Below are 18,187 nucleotides of genomic sequence, written 5' to 3'. Positions count from 1 at the left end.
TATGTAAGCTATCCCAGTCAGCGGTAGTGTATCGATATACAGTATGGTGGAGAGGTATATCCGAAGACTTATTGCATTTCGTTTTTATCTTAACTGATACAACTGAGTGGTCAGAAGATCCCAGAGGAGACAGAACAGAACTTGAACATAGCTCAGGGGAAGTTATGAGAAAAATGTCTAGAAGGCTAGCATACTGAACGGAAGTATCGAGCACTCGGTGGGTTCATGAACAATTTGGGTGAGGTCATAGGCAATGGCAAAATCATGACAGAACCTCCCCTCATTGTCTGTCTTGTTAGAGTGGGTCAGCCATTCCACATTGTGGACATTGCAGTCACCACAAATGTGGATGGTAGCTGAAGGGTGAGCAGACAGGATGTGGTAAATTTTTTCAGATATGCTCTTAAAGATAGTAACTCCGCTATTGTGGGGGCGATAGAGAGCAAATATAAATGCAGTGGTGTAAGCAAGTGCAACCCGAAAGCACATGTAAGGTAAATTAGGGTCTTCTCTAGAGATATCCCTACCACACGGAAAGCCATCTTTAATGTAAGCACATATTCCATGTCCATGGCGATCTTGGGGGTCAGATTTAGATGTTAAGTTAGAGTATCCTTTAATTATGAATTCATTAAGGTTAGCGGTCTGCCTTATGCCAGTTTCGCTTAGGAAGAATATGTCTGATTTCGTCTCCTGTAATTGGGTTTCAACCTCTGGAAGGTTGGAACGTAGACCCCTGATGTTGGAGGAGACATGGTAGTAGGGGTCTACGTTGGAGGATGGGGTTCTAGTGTTATTATTTCAGTACGGTTTGTATGCTGCACGAGTACTGAATTTATTTTTATTTTTCCGAACAAAATCAAGTGAATGACGAGATGAACTTTATTTATCCCCCCTCCCCCCATAAGGATTGAATGCGATGTGACATAATTTTTGTTTAGCGTGGGGATTATTCACTGGATGGGGCAAAAAACTACAATTGATTCAGTCGAGAAGAACCGGTTCAGCATTGACTTGTAATCTATGTGTCATGACTCTACTTTGGTATGACATTTACAATGTGTGAGGCAATATACACCCCATATTGCAATTACCATGGTACAAGAGCAAGAAAACACTTCTAATTAGTTTCAAAAAAAAAATGTACAATTACCGAGTCTGAAACCCTAACGCTAATCCGGTCAATTTGCAGTTTATTTCTAACTAGCAGGACTCGTTAACCGGCGTTGCCCAGTGAAAGCTTGCAACTCCCCTGGTAACAAGTTTAAGTACTGCTGTTGTTGGTATTGGCCAACCCCAACCTCCTCATGTTTAGAACGGCTTTTGGAATAGACACCCCCAATATCCTCATATTAAGAATGGCTTTCAGAATGGATACCCCCAACCTCCTCCTGTTAAGAACGGCTTTCGGAATAGACACCCTATTTTGTGTGTAGAGGGGTGTCAAAATATCTGCCCCAAATTTAACCTTGATAATCGCTGTCATGATCCCCACACGCAAATACTATGAAACAAGCTGGAAATTGCGGGTGTGCAGTGTCGGTCGGAAAAATATGAAAATGTTGGGTACTTATGTATTTTTGTTACCGTACTTGAATAATAATGTTATTATTTTGAAAGTCATTCTGAACATGTTAGAGGAGGGTGTTTTGTAAGTAATCCGTACTTCCACCTTAAAATTTAATAATCACATAATTACATGTTCAATAATAACGTGATTAAATTTTACCTCTATAGAAAAACTTACGTTTACATCAAGCTTGATGTAAACGTAATTTTTTCTACATTTTGACATGAACAATATGTCGATATTATAAATGATTCACAGACTTTATAGAGGTAAGATTTAATCAATAATTTTGATATAGGTGTGCGTCGGTATAGAAAAAGAAAATGTAAAAAGAAAAAGAAAAGGGAACGTCCCGTCATAAAGCAAAGTAAAATAAAAGCTAAAAAAAAAGTAGCGTCGACGGTAACTATCTTGCCCGAAAACTTCTATTAAATAGTAGTCTTTTTATAGCGCAAATAGGTTACAAATATCGTAGGTAAATCAAAATGATTTTTTTAATAATTTCGCAATCGTAGTGTTTTTTTTTTTGTTTAAAATTATTTTGTGTTTATGCACGTAGATTACCCCCACAATATTTTTTACAAAAATAGTCACAAAATATATTCGAAAAACTACTTATTTGCGGACAATTAAAATGCAGTATTTCCCGTTTAAAATTATAAAAAGTTCGGCACTTATGTATTTTTGCTACTTCGAAAGCCATTCTAAATAATCTGTGCTTCTACCTAACAATGTAAAATACAAAAAGTTATCGTGAAACGTGAATCTAACTTGAAAAAAAAGCTAATATACAATAGGACAGTACCACAAATAAACAAGCACCGAAGTTGTATTCATAATGTTTAAAATCAAAAATAAAAGATATTAAGAAAGTTCTGTCCATATTATTTATAAGTAGAGAAAAAGTTTATAATGTTTAAAAGATAAAAACTTCAATGTATATTGTTTAAAAGTAAAGAAAACATCCCGTTTAAAATAAATATAAATTGTGTAATCTTTTTCAAAAAGTTGTCGCTCTCTTTATCTATCTATCTATCTATCTATCTATCTATCTATCTATCTATCTATCTTCCCATATGTCTATCTTACTCTTTCTGTGTATCTATCTGTCTCCGTGTGTATTTGTTTATAAAACCTGTCGCTCGCTCGTTTGCTCGCTGTTTCATGGCAAACCCCAAATATCGTGCTTACATGTTTTTTTGATTTTTTTTTGTGTGTTTTTCAGAAAACGGTGATTGTAATTAACAACAGCAGAAGAATTAAAGTAATTAAGTTGGGAAAAGAAAATGAAATAAAAAAGAAACAACTGGTTTATTTTAGGTTTAAACTATTGTAGCGCGTATACAGAGCGGCCATGTTTTAAAACATCTAGCGTGTTCGTTTATTCAGTAAGGTGTCTAATCTCGAATAGATGAGTTGATCACTAGCAACAATGAAAAGTGCCGGAACCGTAAAAGGGAAAAATTATTATTATTTTGTGTAACGAGAAATGGAAAGTTAATGGTTTGTATCGGAGTTTATGATCCAGTTAAGAAGAGTACCTGGAAAACAGTTCTTGCGAGTGTAGACGAATGGCGGGAAGAGGAGTGTATATATATAGGGAAAATAAGAACTACTTGTTCTGTAGGTCTTGACAATAGTGTTGATGGCGCTCCTAGTGTGGATTGTAGGATTTTATTATGACGAATAAATATGTAAAAAACGGCGTTCTAAAGTTACATAAGATGTTAGATAATAGTTTAGACATATTAAATTTGTATGTGATATCTGTTATTGCAAACCTACGGTAATTTGGTTCAGAGGGGAATTTCTCCAATCAAAATATTATATATAGCATTAAAGACTCGCCTTCCAAATGACAACTTGAATAGAGTTTCGAGTCTGTTGAAAATAAATATCACATTTAAAACTGGTGCCGACAAATAGTTTTCCTGGTATTTAGACATTGTTTTTCCAATGTAGTACTTTGTGATCTTTAGTGATCGCCATGTTTTTTTAACTTCAGACGATAAAATAAGCAATGTGCATGTGCGCAATGTTTGCTTTTTTCTTCAGCTTAATTAAAACAAAATGGCGACCAATGAAAACCATTAAGTAATATATTAGAAAAAAAACGATGACTTAATATCAGGAAAACTATTTGTCAGTGCCATTTTTAAATGTGATATTTGTTTTCAGCCAACCCCTAAACTTATACACGTCATCTTTTTAATAATTTCAACCTTGACCCAATTAAGCAATAATTAGCCAAAAAGACAACAGGCGATTAGCAAAATTATTTGATAATGTAGGCCAACATCGTCCGTGTTGTCTTTGTAGCTATGTTGCTAGGGCCAATATATCGGCCGTGCAGGGTTGGAAGGGTAAGTGCCAAGTTGGAAATAAACTGCAACTTGACCTTTTAATCCTGACATTGAAAGAACAGATTGTGAGACAGTTTAGCTAATTATTCAAAGAGAAGTTGCTGAAGGTTCAATATTCTATTTCGGCGAATTAAGAGCTTACACGGTATTTATGGGAAAGAGACAGGAACGCTGTGTTGTGAATTTCTTCGCTTTGGCATCTTCCGGTCATTTACGTAATCTCCCGACTCAAAGTTGTCGGAGATTGGGTCGTAAACTAAATACGCACTGCTTACACTAATTTAAACCGACTCAATTTTCGACATTTTATTTTTATTTTTTTTGTAAATCATCGGTAAAAGTCCATTAATTCCAATACTACAGCACATGCATAACTATTGAAAGATAATGAACTGACGCTAACATTCGTATATTGGAGAGAATGGAGAAGGGTCTTACAGTGTAGATATTCCTTCTTTGTAAATAAGAACTACAAGTGGCACCGAAGAGCTTTCTTATCCCTGACTAAGAACAAATACACTACCACAATCCCAGCTGTCAGACCAAGTAGTACCGGACAAATTTTTTAAATTTAATACCCTTCACATGATATTTTCCTGTAGTATCTATTGGTTCGTGATGATACCAAGTTATTGGGGGGGGGGGTGACAATGTATCAAAGAAAATCCTGACAGAAATCTACCGCATAATTCAGTAGATTTCTGTCAGTTTTTTTTATTTTGACGGATTCTCGGGTCTCCAAAATCAAAAGGATTCTGGCGCCATGTTTATTTTTTTTTAAATTTAATACCCTTCACATGATATTTTCCTGTAGTATCTATTGGTTCGTGATGATACCAAGTTATTGGGGGGGGGTGACAATGTATCAAAGAAAATCCTGACAGAAATCTACCGCATAATTCAGTAGATTTCTGTCAGTTTTTTTTATTTTGACGGATTCTCGGGACTCCAAAATCAAAAGCATTCTGGCGCCATGTTTATTTTCGTTTTAACATAAGCGCTTAGCACAACTTGTGTTTTGTACTTAAAACACACTTTAAAATTGATTGAAACACTAAAAACTTACACAAGTAGGTAGAAGAGTGACTTATTTCGTTTTTGGTAACATTCGTTTATTTGTTATATATTTGTTTCTTTAACACCTTTTCGTACCACTGTTTACAGTAAAACAAATCCGTAGATCGAATATCATGCTAAAAATTGAAAAATATTTTCATGATAATCTAAAAATGCGGTACCTAATAGTGACACCTCACTTCATAAGTCCATGATAATCTAAAAAGGAGGTACCAAAAAGTGACACCTCACTTCATAAGTCAATGATAATCTAAAAATGCGGTACCTAATAGTGACACCTCACTTCATAAGTCCATGATAATCTAAAAATGCGATACCTAATAGTGACACCTCACTTCATAAGTCCATGATAATCTAAAAATGTGGTACCTAATAGTGACATCTAACTTCATAAGTCCATGATAATCTAAAAAGGCGATACCTAATAGTGACACCTCACTTCATAAGTCCATGATAATCTAAAAATGCGGTACCTAATAGGGACACCTCACTTCATAAGTCCATGATAATCTAACAATGCGGTACCTAATAGTGACACCTCACTTCATAAGTCCATGATAATCTAAAAATGTGGAACCTAATAGTGACACCTCACTTCATAAGTCCATGATAATCTAAAAATGTGGTACCTAATAGTGACACCTCACTTCATAAGTCCATGATAATCCAAAAATGCGGTACCTAATAGTGACACCTCACTTCATAAGTCCATGATAATCTAAAAAGGCGGTACCTAATAGTGACACCTCACTTCATAAGTCCATGATAATCTAAAATGGCGATCCCTAATAGTGACACCTCACTTCATAAGTCCATGATAATCTAAAAATGCGGTACCTAATAGTGACACCTCACTTCATAAGTCCATGATAATCTAAAAATGTGGAACCTAATAGTCACACCTCACTTCATAAGTCCATGATAATCTAAAAATGCGGTACCTTATAGTGACACCTCCCTTTATAAGTTCATGATAATCTAAAAATGCGGTACCTAATAGTGACACCTCACTTCATAAGTCCATGATAATCTAAAAATGCGGTACCTAATAGTGACACCTCACTTCATAAGTCCATGATAATCTAAAAATGCGGTACCTCATAGTGACACCTCACTTCAAAAGTCCATGATAATCTAAAAATGCGGTACCTAATAGTGACACCTCACTTCATAAGTCCATGATAATCTAAAAATGCGGTACCTAATAGTGACACCTCACTTCATAAGTCCATGATAATCTAAAAATACGGTACCTCATAGTGACACCTCACTTCATAAGTCCATGATAATCTAAAAATGCGGTACCTAATAGTGAAACCTCACTTCATAAGTCCATGATAATCTAAAAATGCGGTATCTCATAGTAACACCTCACTTCATAAGTCCATGATAATCTAAAAATGCGGTACTAATAGTGACACCTCACTTCATAAGTCCATGATAATCTAAAAAGGCTGTACCTAATAGTGACACCTCACTTCATAAGTCCATGATAATCTAAAAATGCGGTACCTAATAGTGATACCTCACTTTATAAGTTCATGATAATCTAAAAATGCGGTACCTAATACTGACACCTCACTTCATAAGTCCATGATAATCTAAAAATGCGGTACCCAATAGTGACACCTCACTTCATAAGTTCATGATAATCTAAAAATGCGGTACCTAATAGTGACACCTCACTTCATAAGTCCATGATAATCTAAAAATGCGGTACCTAATAGTGACACCTCACTTCATAAGTCACTGATAATCTAAAAAGGAGGTACCTAATAGTGACACCTCACTTCATAAGTCCATGATAATCTAAAAAGGCGGTACCTCATAGTGACACCTAACTTCATAAGTCCATGATAGTCTAAAATGTGGTACGTAATATCTACACCTCACTTCATAAGTCCATGATAATCTAAAAATGCGGTACCTAATAGTGACACCTCACTTCACAAGTCCATGATAATCTAAAAATGCGGTACCTAATAGTGACACCTCACTTCATAAGTCCATGATAATCTAAAAATGCGGTACCTAATACTGACACCTCACTTCATAAGTCCATGATAATCAAAAAATGCGGTACCCAATAGTGACACCTAACTTCATAAGTTCATGATAATCTAAAAATGCGGTACCTAATAGTGACACCTCACTTCATAAGTCCATGATCATCTAAAAATGCGGTACCTAATAGTGACAACTCACTTCATAAGTCCATGAGAATCTAAAAATGCGGTACCTAATAGTGACACCTCACTTCATAAGTCCATGATAATCTAAAAAGGCGGTACCTAATAGTGACACCTCACTTCATAAGTCCACGATAGTCTAAAATGTGGTACGTAATATTTACACCTCACTTCATAAGTCCATGATAATCTAAAAATGCGGTACCTTATAGTGACTCCTCACTTTATAAGTTCATCATAATCTAAAAATGCGGTACCTAATAGTGACACCTCACTTCATAAGTCCATGATAATCTAAAAATGCGGTACCTAATAGTGACACCTCACTTCATAAGTCCATGATAATCTAAAAATGCGGTACCTAATAGTGACACCTCATTTCATAAGTCCATGATAATCTAAAAATGTGGAACCTAATAGTGACACCTCACTTAATAAGTCCATGATAATCTAAAAATGTGGTACCTAATAGTGACACCTCACTTCATAAGTCCATGATAATCTAAAAATGCGGTACCTAATAGTGACACCTCACTTCATAAGTCCATGATAATCTAAAAAGGCGGTACCTAATAGTGACACCTCACTTCATAAGTCCATGATGATCTAAAAATGGGGAACCTCATACTCACACCTCACTTCATAAGTCCATGATAATCTAAAAATGCGGTACCTTATAGTGACACCTTACTTTATAAGTTCATGATAATCTAAAAATGCGGTACCTAATAGTGACACCTCACTTCATAAGTCCATGATAATCTAAAAATGCGGTACCTAATAGTGACACCTCACTTCATAAGTCCATGATAATCTAAAAAGGCGGTACCTAATAGTGACACCTCACTTCATAAGTCCATGATAATCTAAAATGGCGATCCCTAATAGTGACACCTCACTTCATAAGTCCATGATAATCTAAAAAGGAGTACCTAATAGTGACACCTCACTTCATAAGTCCATGATAATCTAAAAATGTGGAACCTCATAGTCACACCTCACTTCATAAGTCCATGATAATCTAAAAATGCGGTACCTTATAGTGACACCTCACTTTATAAGTTCATGATAATCTAAAAATGCGGTACCTAATAGTGACACCTCACTTCATAAGTCCATGATAATCTAAAAATGCGGTACCTAATAGTGACACCTCACTTCATAAGTCCATGATAATCTAAAAATGCGGTACCTCATAGTGACACCTCACTTCAAAAGTCCATGATAATCTAAAAATGCGGTACCTAATAGTGACACCTCACTTCATAAGTCCATGATAATCTAAAAATGCGGTACCTAATAGTGACACCTCACTTCATAAGTCCATGATAATCTAAAAATACGGTACCTCATAGTGACACCTCACTTCATAAGTCCATGATAATCTAAAATTGCGGTACCTAATAGTGAAACCTCACTTCATAAGTCCATGATAATCTAAAAATGCGGTATCTCATAGTGACACCTCACTTCATAAGTCCATGATAATCTAAAAATGCGGTACTAATAGTGACACCTCACTTCATAAGTCCATGATAATCTAAAAAGGCTGTACCTAATAGTGACACCTCACTTCATAAGTCCATGATAGTCTAAAAAGGCGGTACCTAATAGTGACACCTCACTTCATAAGTCCATGATAATCTAAAAATGCGGTACCTAATAGTGATACCTCACTTTATAAGTTCATGATAATCTAAAAATGCGGTACCTAATACTGACACCTCACTTCATAAGTCCATGATAATCTAAAAATGCGGTACCCAATAGTGACACCTCACTTCATAAGTTCATGATAATCTAAAAATGCGGTACCTAATAGTGACACCTCACTTCATAAGTCCATGATAATCTAAAAATGCGGTACCTAATAGTGACACCTCAGTTTATAAGTCACTGATAATCTAAAACTGCGGTACCTAATAGTGACACCTCACTTCATATGTCCATGATAATCTAAAAAGGCGGTACCTCATAGTGACACCTCACTTCATAAGTCCATGATAGTCTAAAATGTGGTACGTAATATTTACACCTCACTTCATAAGTCCATGATAATCTAAAAATGCGGTACCTAATAGTGACACCTCACTTCACAAGTCCATGATAATCTAAAAATGCGGTACCTAATAGTGACACCTCACTTCATAAGTCCATGATAATCTAAAAATGCGGTACCTAATACTGACACCTCACTTCATAAGTCCATGATAATCAAAAAATGCGGTACCCAATAGTGACACCTAACTTCATAAGTTCATGATAATCTAAAAATGCGGTACCTAATAGTGACACCTCACTTCATAAGTCCATGATCATCTAAAAATGCGGTACCTAATAGTGACACCTCACTTCATAAGTCCATGAGAATCTAAAATGGCGATCCCTAATAGTGACACCTCACTTCATAAGTCCATGATAATCTAAAAAGGCGGTACCTAATAGTGACACCTCACTTCATAAGTCCATGATAGTCTAAAATGTGGTACGTAATATTTACACCTCACTTCATAAGTCCATGATAATCTAAAAATGCGGTACCTTATAGTGACTCCTCACTTTATAAGTTCATCATAATCTAAAAATGCGGTACCTAATAGTGACACCTCACTTCATAAGTCCATGATAATCTAAAAATGCGGTACCTAATAGTGACACCTCACTTCATAAGTCCATGATAATCTAAAAATGCGGTACCTAATAGTGACACCTCACTTCATAAGTCCATGATAATCTAAAAATGTGGAACCTAATAGTGACACCTCACTTAATAAGTCCATGATAATCTAAAAATGTGGTACCTAATAGTGACACCTCACTTCATAAGTCCATGATAATCTAAAAATGCGGTACCTAATAGTGACACCTCACTTCATAAGTCCATGATAATCTAAAAAGGCGGTACCTAATAGTGAAACCTCACTTCATAAGTCCATGATGATCTAAAAATGGGGAACCTCATACTCACACCTCACTTCATAAGTCCATGATAATCCAAAAATGCGGTACCTAATAGTGACACCTCACTTCATAAGTCCATGATAATCCAAAAATGCGGTACCTAATAGTGACACCTCACTTCATAAGTCCATGATAATCTAAAAATGCGGTACCTAATAGTGACACCTCACTTCATAAGTCCATGATAATCTAAAAATGCGGTACCTAATAGTGACACCTCACTTCATAAGTCCATGATAATCTAAAAATGCGGTACCTCATAGTGACACCTCACTTCATAAGTCCATGATAATCTAAAAATGCGGTACCTAATAGTGACACCTCACTTCATAAGTCCAGGATAATCTAAAAATGCGGTACCTCATAGTGACACCTCACTTCATAAGTCCATGATAATCTAAAAATGCGGTACTAATAGTGACACCTCAGTTCATAAGTCCATGATTATCTAAAAATGCGGTACCTAATAGTGACACCTCACTTCATAAGTCCATGATAATCTAAAAATGCGGTACCTAATAGTGACACCTCACTTAATAAGTCCATGATAATCTAAAAATGCGGTACCTAATAGTGACACCTCACTTCATAAGTCCATGATAATCTAAAAATGCGGTACCCAATACTGACACCTCACTTCATAAGTCCATGATAATCTAAAAATGCGGTACCTAATAGTGACACCTCACTTCATAAGTCCATGATAATCTAAAAATGCGGTACCTAATAGTGACACTTCACTTCATAAGTTCATGATAATCTAAAAATGCGGTACATAATAGTGACACTTCACTTCATAAGTTCATGATAATCTAAAAATGCGGTACATAATAGTGACACTTCACTTCATAAGTTCATGATAATCTAAAAATGCGGTACATAATAGTGACACCTCACTTCATAAGTCCATGATAATCTAAAAATACGGTACCTAATAGTGACACCTCACTTCATAAGTCCATGATAATCTAAAACTGCGGTACCTAATAGTGACACCTCACTTCATAAGTCAATGATAATCTAAAAATACGGTACCTAATAGGTACCCCTCACTTCATAAGTCCATGATAATCTAAAAATGCGGTACCTAATAGGTACCCCTAATAAGTCCATGATAATCTAAAAATGCGGTACCTAATAGTGACACCTCACTTCATAAGTCCATGATAATCTAAAACTGCGGTACCTAATAGTGACACCTCACTTCATAAGTCAATGATAATCTAAAAATGCGGTACCTAATAGGTACCCCTCACTTAATAAGTCCATGATAATCTTAAAATGCGGTACCTAATAGGTACCCCACGCTTAATAAGTCCATGATAATCTAAAAATGCGGTACCTAATAGTGACACCTAACTTCATGAATCTATGAAGATCTATAACTGCGGTACCTAATAGTGACAGCTCACTTCGTAAGTCCATGATAATCTAAAAATGTGGTACCTAATAGTGACACCTCACTTCATAAGTCCATGATAATCTAAAAATGCGGTACCTAATAGTGACACCGCAATTCATAAGTCCATGATAGTCTAAAATGTGGTACCTAATAGTGACACCTCACTTCATAAGTCCATGATAATCTAAAATGGCGATCCCTAATAGTGACACCTCACTTCATAAGTCCATGATAATCTAAAAATGCGGTACCTAATAGTGACACCTCACTTCACAAGACCATGATAATCTAAAAATGCGGTACCTTATAGTGACACCTCACTTCATAAGTCCATGATAATCTAAAAATGCGGTACCTAATAGTGACACCTCACTTCATAAGTCCATGATAATCTAAAAATGCGGTACCTCATAGTGACACCTCACTTCACAAGTCCATGATAATCTAAAAATGCGGTACCTAATAGTGACACCTCACTTCATAAGTCCAGGATTATCTAAAAATGCGGTACCTCATAGTGACACCTCACTTCATAAGTCCATGATAATCTAAAAATGCGGTACTAATAGTGACACCTCACTTCATAAGTCCATGATAATCCAAAAAGGCGGTACCTAATAGTGACACCTCACTTCATAAGTCCATGATAATCTAAAAATGCGGTACCTAATAGTGACACCTCACTTCATAAGTCCATGATAATCTAAAAAGGCGGTACCTAATAGTGACACCTCACTTCATAAGTCCATGATAATCTAAAAATGCGGTACCCAATACTGACACCTCACTTCATAAGTCCATGATAATCTAAAAATGCGGTACCTAATAGTGACACCTCACTTCATAAGTCCATGATAATCTAAAAATGCGGTACCTAATAGTGACACTTCACTTCATAAGTTCATGATAATCTAAAAATGCGGTACCTAATAGTGACACTTCACTTCATAAGTTCATGATAATCTAAAAATGCGGTACATAATAGTGACACTTCACTTCATAAGTCCATGATAATCTAAAAATGCGGTACATAATAGTGACACCTCACTTCATAAGTCCATGATAATCTAAAAATGCGGTACCTAATAGTGACACCTCACTTCATAAGTCCATGATAATCTAAAAATACGGTACCTAATAGTGACACCTCACTTCATAAGTCCATGATAATCTAAAAATGCGGTACCTAATAGTGACACCTCACTTAATAAGTCCATGATAATCTAAAAATGTGGTACCTAATAGTGACACCTTACTTCATAAGTCCATGATAATCTAAAAATATGGTAGGTAATAGTGACACCTCACTTCATAAGTCCATGATAGTCTAAAAATGTGGTACCTAATAGTGACACCTTACTTCATAAGTCCATGAAAATCTAAAAATGTGGTACCTAATAGTGACACCTCACTTTATAAGTCCATGATAATCTAAAAATGCGGTACCTAATAGTGACACCTCACTTCATAAGTTCATGATAATCTAAAAATACGGTATCTAATAGTGACACCTCACTTCATAAGTCCCTGATAATCTAAAAATGCGGTACCTAATAGTGACACTTCACTTCATAAGTTCATGATAATCTAAAAATGCGGTACATAATAGTGACACCTCTCTTCATAAGTCCATGATAATCTAAAAATGGGTACCTAATAGTGACACCTCACTTCATAAGTCCCTGATAATCTAAAAATGCGGTACCTAATAGTGACAGGTCACTTCATAAGTCCATGATAATCTAAAAATGTGGTACCTAATAGTGACACCTCACTTCATAAGTCCATGATAATCTAAAAATGTGGTACCTAATAGTGACACTTCACTTCATAGGTCCATGATAATCTAAAAATGCGGTACCTAATAGTGACACCTCACTTCATAAGTCCATGATAATCTAAAAATGTGGTACCTAATAGTGACACCTTACTTCATAAATCCATGAAAATCTAAAAATGTGGTACCTAATAGTGACACCTCACTTCATAAGTCCATGATAATCTTAAACTGCGGTACCTAATAGTGACACCTCACTTCATAAGTCCATTATAATCTAAACATGTGGTACCTTATAGTGACACCTCACTTCATAAGTCCATGAAAATCTAAAAATGTGGTACCTAATAGTGACACCTCACTTCATAAGTACATGATAATCTAAAAATGTGGTACCTTATAGTGACACCTCACTTCATAAGTCCATGATAATCTAAAAATGTGGTACCTAATAGTGACACCTCACTTCATAAGTCCATGATAATCTAAAAATGCGGTACCTAATAGTGAGACCTCACTTCATAAGTCCATGATAACTTAAAAATGCGGTACCTAATAGTGAGACCTCACTTCATAAGTCCATGATAGTCTAAAATGTGGTACCTATAATTGACACCACACTTAATAAGTCCATTATAATCTAAAAATGCGGTACCTAATAGTGACACCTCACTTCATAAGTCCATGATAATCTAAAAATGCGGTACCTAATAGTGACACCTTACTTCATAAGTCCATGATAATTTAAAAATGCGGTACCTTATAGTGACACCTCACTTCATAAGTCCATGATAATCTTAAACTGCGGTACCTAATAGTGACACCTCACTTCATAAGTCAATGATAATCTAAAAATGCGGTACCTAATAGTGACACCTCACTTCATAAGTCATGATAATCTAAAAATGCGGTACCTAATAGGTACCCCTCACTTCATAAGTCCATGATAATCTAAAAATGCGGTACCTAATAGTGACACCTCACTTCATAAGTCCATGATAATCTAAAAAGGCGGTACCTAATAGTGACACCTCACTTCATAAGTCCATGATAATCTAAAAATGCGGTACCCAATACTGACACCTCACTTCATAAGTCCATGATAATCTAAAAATGCGGTACCTAATAGTGACACCTCACTTCATAAGTCCATGATAATCTAAAAATGCGGTACCTAATAGTGACACTTCACTTCATAAGTTCATGATAATCTAAAAATGCGGTACATAATAGTGACACTTCACTTCATAAGTTCATGATAATCTAAAAATGCGGTACATAATAGTGACACTTCACTTCATAAGTCCATGATAATCTAAAAATGCGGTACATAATAGTGACACCTCACTTCATAAGTCCATGATAATCTAAAAATGCGGTACCTAATAGTGACACCTCACTTCATAAGTCCATGATAATCTAAAAATACGGTACCTAATAGTGACACCTCACTTCATAAGTCCATGATAATCTAAAAATGCGGTACCTAATAGTGACACCTCACTTAATAAGTCCATGATAATCTAAAAATGTGGTACCTAATAGTGACACCTTACTTCATAAGTCCATGATAATCTAAAAATATGGTAGGTAATAGTGACACCTCACTTCATAAGTCCATGATAGTCTAAAAATGTGGTACCTAATAGTGACACCTTACTTCATAAGTCCATGAAAATCTAAAAATGTGGTACCTAATAGTGACACCTCACTTTATAAGTCCATGATAATCTAAAAATGCGGTACCTAATAGTGACACCTCACTTCATAAGTTCATGATAATCTAAAAATACGGTATCTAATAGTGACACCTCACTTCATAAGTCCCTGATAATCTAAAAATGCGGTACCTAATAGTGACACTTCACTTCATAAGTTCATGATAATCTAAAAATGCGGTACATAATAGTGACACCTCTCTTCATAAGTCCATGATAATCTAAAAATGGGTACCTAATAGTGACACCTCACTTCATAAGTCCCTGATAATCTAAAAATGCGGTACCTAATAGTGACAGGTCACTTCATAAGTCCATGATAATCTAAAAATGTGGTACCTAATAGTGACACCTTACTTCATAAGTCCATGATAATCTAAAAATGTGGTACCTAATAGTGACACTTCACTTCATAGGTCCATGATAATCTAAAAATGCGGTACCTAATAGTGACACCTCACTTCATAAGTCCATGATAATCTAAAAATGTGGTACCTAATAGTGACACCTTACTTCATAAGTCCATGAAAATCTAAAAATGTGGTACCTAATAGTGACACCTCACTTCATAAGTCCATGATAATCTTAAACTGCGGTACCTAATAGTGACACCTCACTTCATAAGTCCATTATAATCTAAACATGTGGTACCTTATAGTGACACCTCACTTCATAAGTCCATGAAAATCTAAAAATGTGGTACCTAATAGTGACACCTCACTTCATAAGTACATGATAATCTAAAAATGTGGTACCTTATAGTGACACCTCACTTCATAAGTCCATGATAATCTAAAAATGTGGTACCTAATAGTGACACCTCACTTCATAAGTCCATGATAATCTAAAAATGCGGTACCTAATAGTGAGACCTCACTTCATAAGTCCATGATAATCTAAAAATGCGGTACCTAATAGTGAGACCTCACTTCATAAGTCCATGATAGTCTAAAATGTGGTACCTATAATTGACACCACACTTAATAAGTCCATGATAATCTTAAAAATGCGGTACCTAATAGTGACACCTCACTTCATAAGTCCATGATAATCTAAAAATGCGGTACCTAATAGTGACACCTTACTTCATAAGTCCATGATAATTTAAAAATGCGGTACCTTATAGTGACACCTCACTTCATAAGTCCATGATAATCTTAAACTGCGGTACCTAATAGTGACACCTCACTTCATAAGTCAATGATAATCTAAAAATGCGGTACCTAATAGTGACACCTCACTTCATAAGTCATGATAATCTAAAAATGCGGTACCTAATAGGTACCCCTCACTTAATAAGTCCATGATAATCTAAAAATGCGGTAACTGATAGGTACCCCACACTTAATAAGTCCATGATAATCTAAAAATGCGGTACCTAATAGTGACACCTCACTTCATAAATCCATGAAAATCTAAAACTGCGGTACCTAATAGTTACACCTCACTTCATAAGTCATGATAATCTAAAAATGTGGTACCTATTAGTGACACCTCACTTCATAAGTCCATGATAATCTAAAAATGCGGTACCTAATAGTGACACCTCACTTAACTAATACAACTTTAAGCAAAGTTCGACTTTCTTTATCAACGCAATATCATGTTTGTCTTATAATTCGATGCCTTTTTCTGTAGAACGATTTTTCTTTGACCTCCAAACATGCGTTAGTTTTCAATTTCATTTCTTCATTGGTTTCAATATATTTCCATGGAATATTCTTTTGATGTTTGCACATTTCAGTTGTCTCACTGTCAATTTTCAAGCGATGAAAACGTAGTTGAACTTTTTAATGTTTTCCGAGACAACTGCTGAATTCAGTTGACCGCAGCGTTTAGCACCATTTGTGATTAGTGATGATGATGATGATGATGATGATGATGATGATGATGATGGTAACATTCTTTCTCGCGAAAGATTGACGTTCTGCATCTAGTCTGGTACACTGCAGCGTCTACTACGGCTATACAGTCGAAACTGAATTTACCTCTCCAGATGCAGGCCTGGGTGGGTGATAAGGAGACCTAGGTTGGTTAAATTACCAGGGTCCCAAAGTCCGACGAAAAAACAAGCCAATGCGGTCGGAATGGCCGGAAAGATATTACAGCGCTTCACCATCTGCCTATCGGGACTCCAAACCAGATTTTGTTTCAGGGTTTATTTCCTTAGTCTTTGCCTTTCCCAAGGCAGGGAAGTATTTGCTCATGACTGGTGGAAATTTATGTCTATGCAACCGCTTTTAAAATTAGCTTACCACCTCTTAATCGTTGTTTACAACGGAATAGAATCCAAATAATGCATATGAAACCAATTGCTCTGTTTGAATAGTATGTTTCCCATCATAAACTAATGCTTTATTATAACACGAAATTTAGGTTTTTCTCTTATTTTGTAAATTCGAAACGATGGCTTCATTTAAATAACTGATTTGTAAACTGTTAATCCTACTATGCTTAAATTTTTATGTGTGCCATTTATAAACCGTTGAAGGAAGAAATTCGAAATCACAGAATATTTTGGGGGATGGTGGCTAAGTGGTTAACGACACAGACTGAAAACCTAGGTGCACCGAGTTCGAATCCAATTCGCTCCACAGATCCACTTTCATCAAATCCACACGTGACTTTGTGACTGACCTCCTAGAAAGGAGATAAATAAAATAAAGTCTTTATTTCGGCAACACTGGAATTGGGTTAATTGTTACAAAAAAACAAAACAAAAAAAAAAAACGTTGATGTCACACGTTCGAGTAAGTTTCATCTTATCTGTGAGTTTGAGGAGGGTGAGGATGCATCTATTTCTCGCTGTGTTAAATCTTCATCGAACAAGTAGGTCAACCGAAGTGAAGCGATTTCATTAGTGGATAGGTCAATTATTCAGCGTAGGTTTATTTGTGTGCACCACAAGAAACTAATTTGTTACAAAATGCAACAGTTAAAAATTCATAACTGTGAAAGGACATACTCGCAGATGCAACCGAGAAATAATCTTTTGGGACGGAAGGAAAAGGGATAATTATGTCTCTGCACAAACACTGTAAGAAGGTAATATTTGATAGGAATGAAAAAAAAAACATGTGTCCTTCAGTAAGACTATTTCTAAATCCAGGAGAGTTTTTAATGGAAATTG

The sequence above is a fragment of the Euprymna scolopes genome, chromosome 1 (assembly GCF_053919585.1).
Source record: "Euprymna scolopes isolate OS-2025 chromosome 1, ASM5391958v1, whole genome shotgun sequence".
Taxonomy (NCBI): domain Eukaryota; kingdom Metazoa; phylum Mollusca; class Cephalopoda; order Sepiida; family Sepiolidae; genus Euprymna; species Euprymna scolopes.
Note: the sequence above shows the minus strand (reverse complement) of the source record.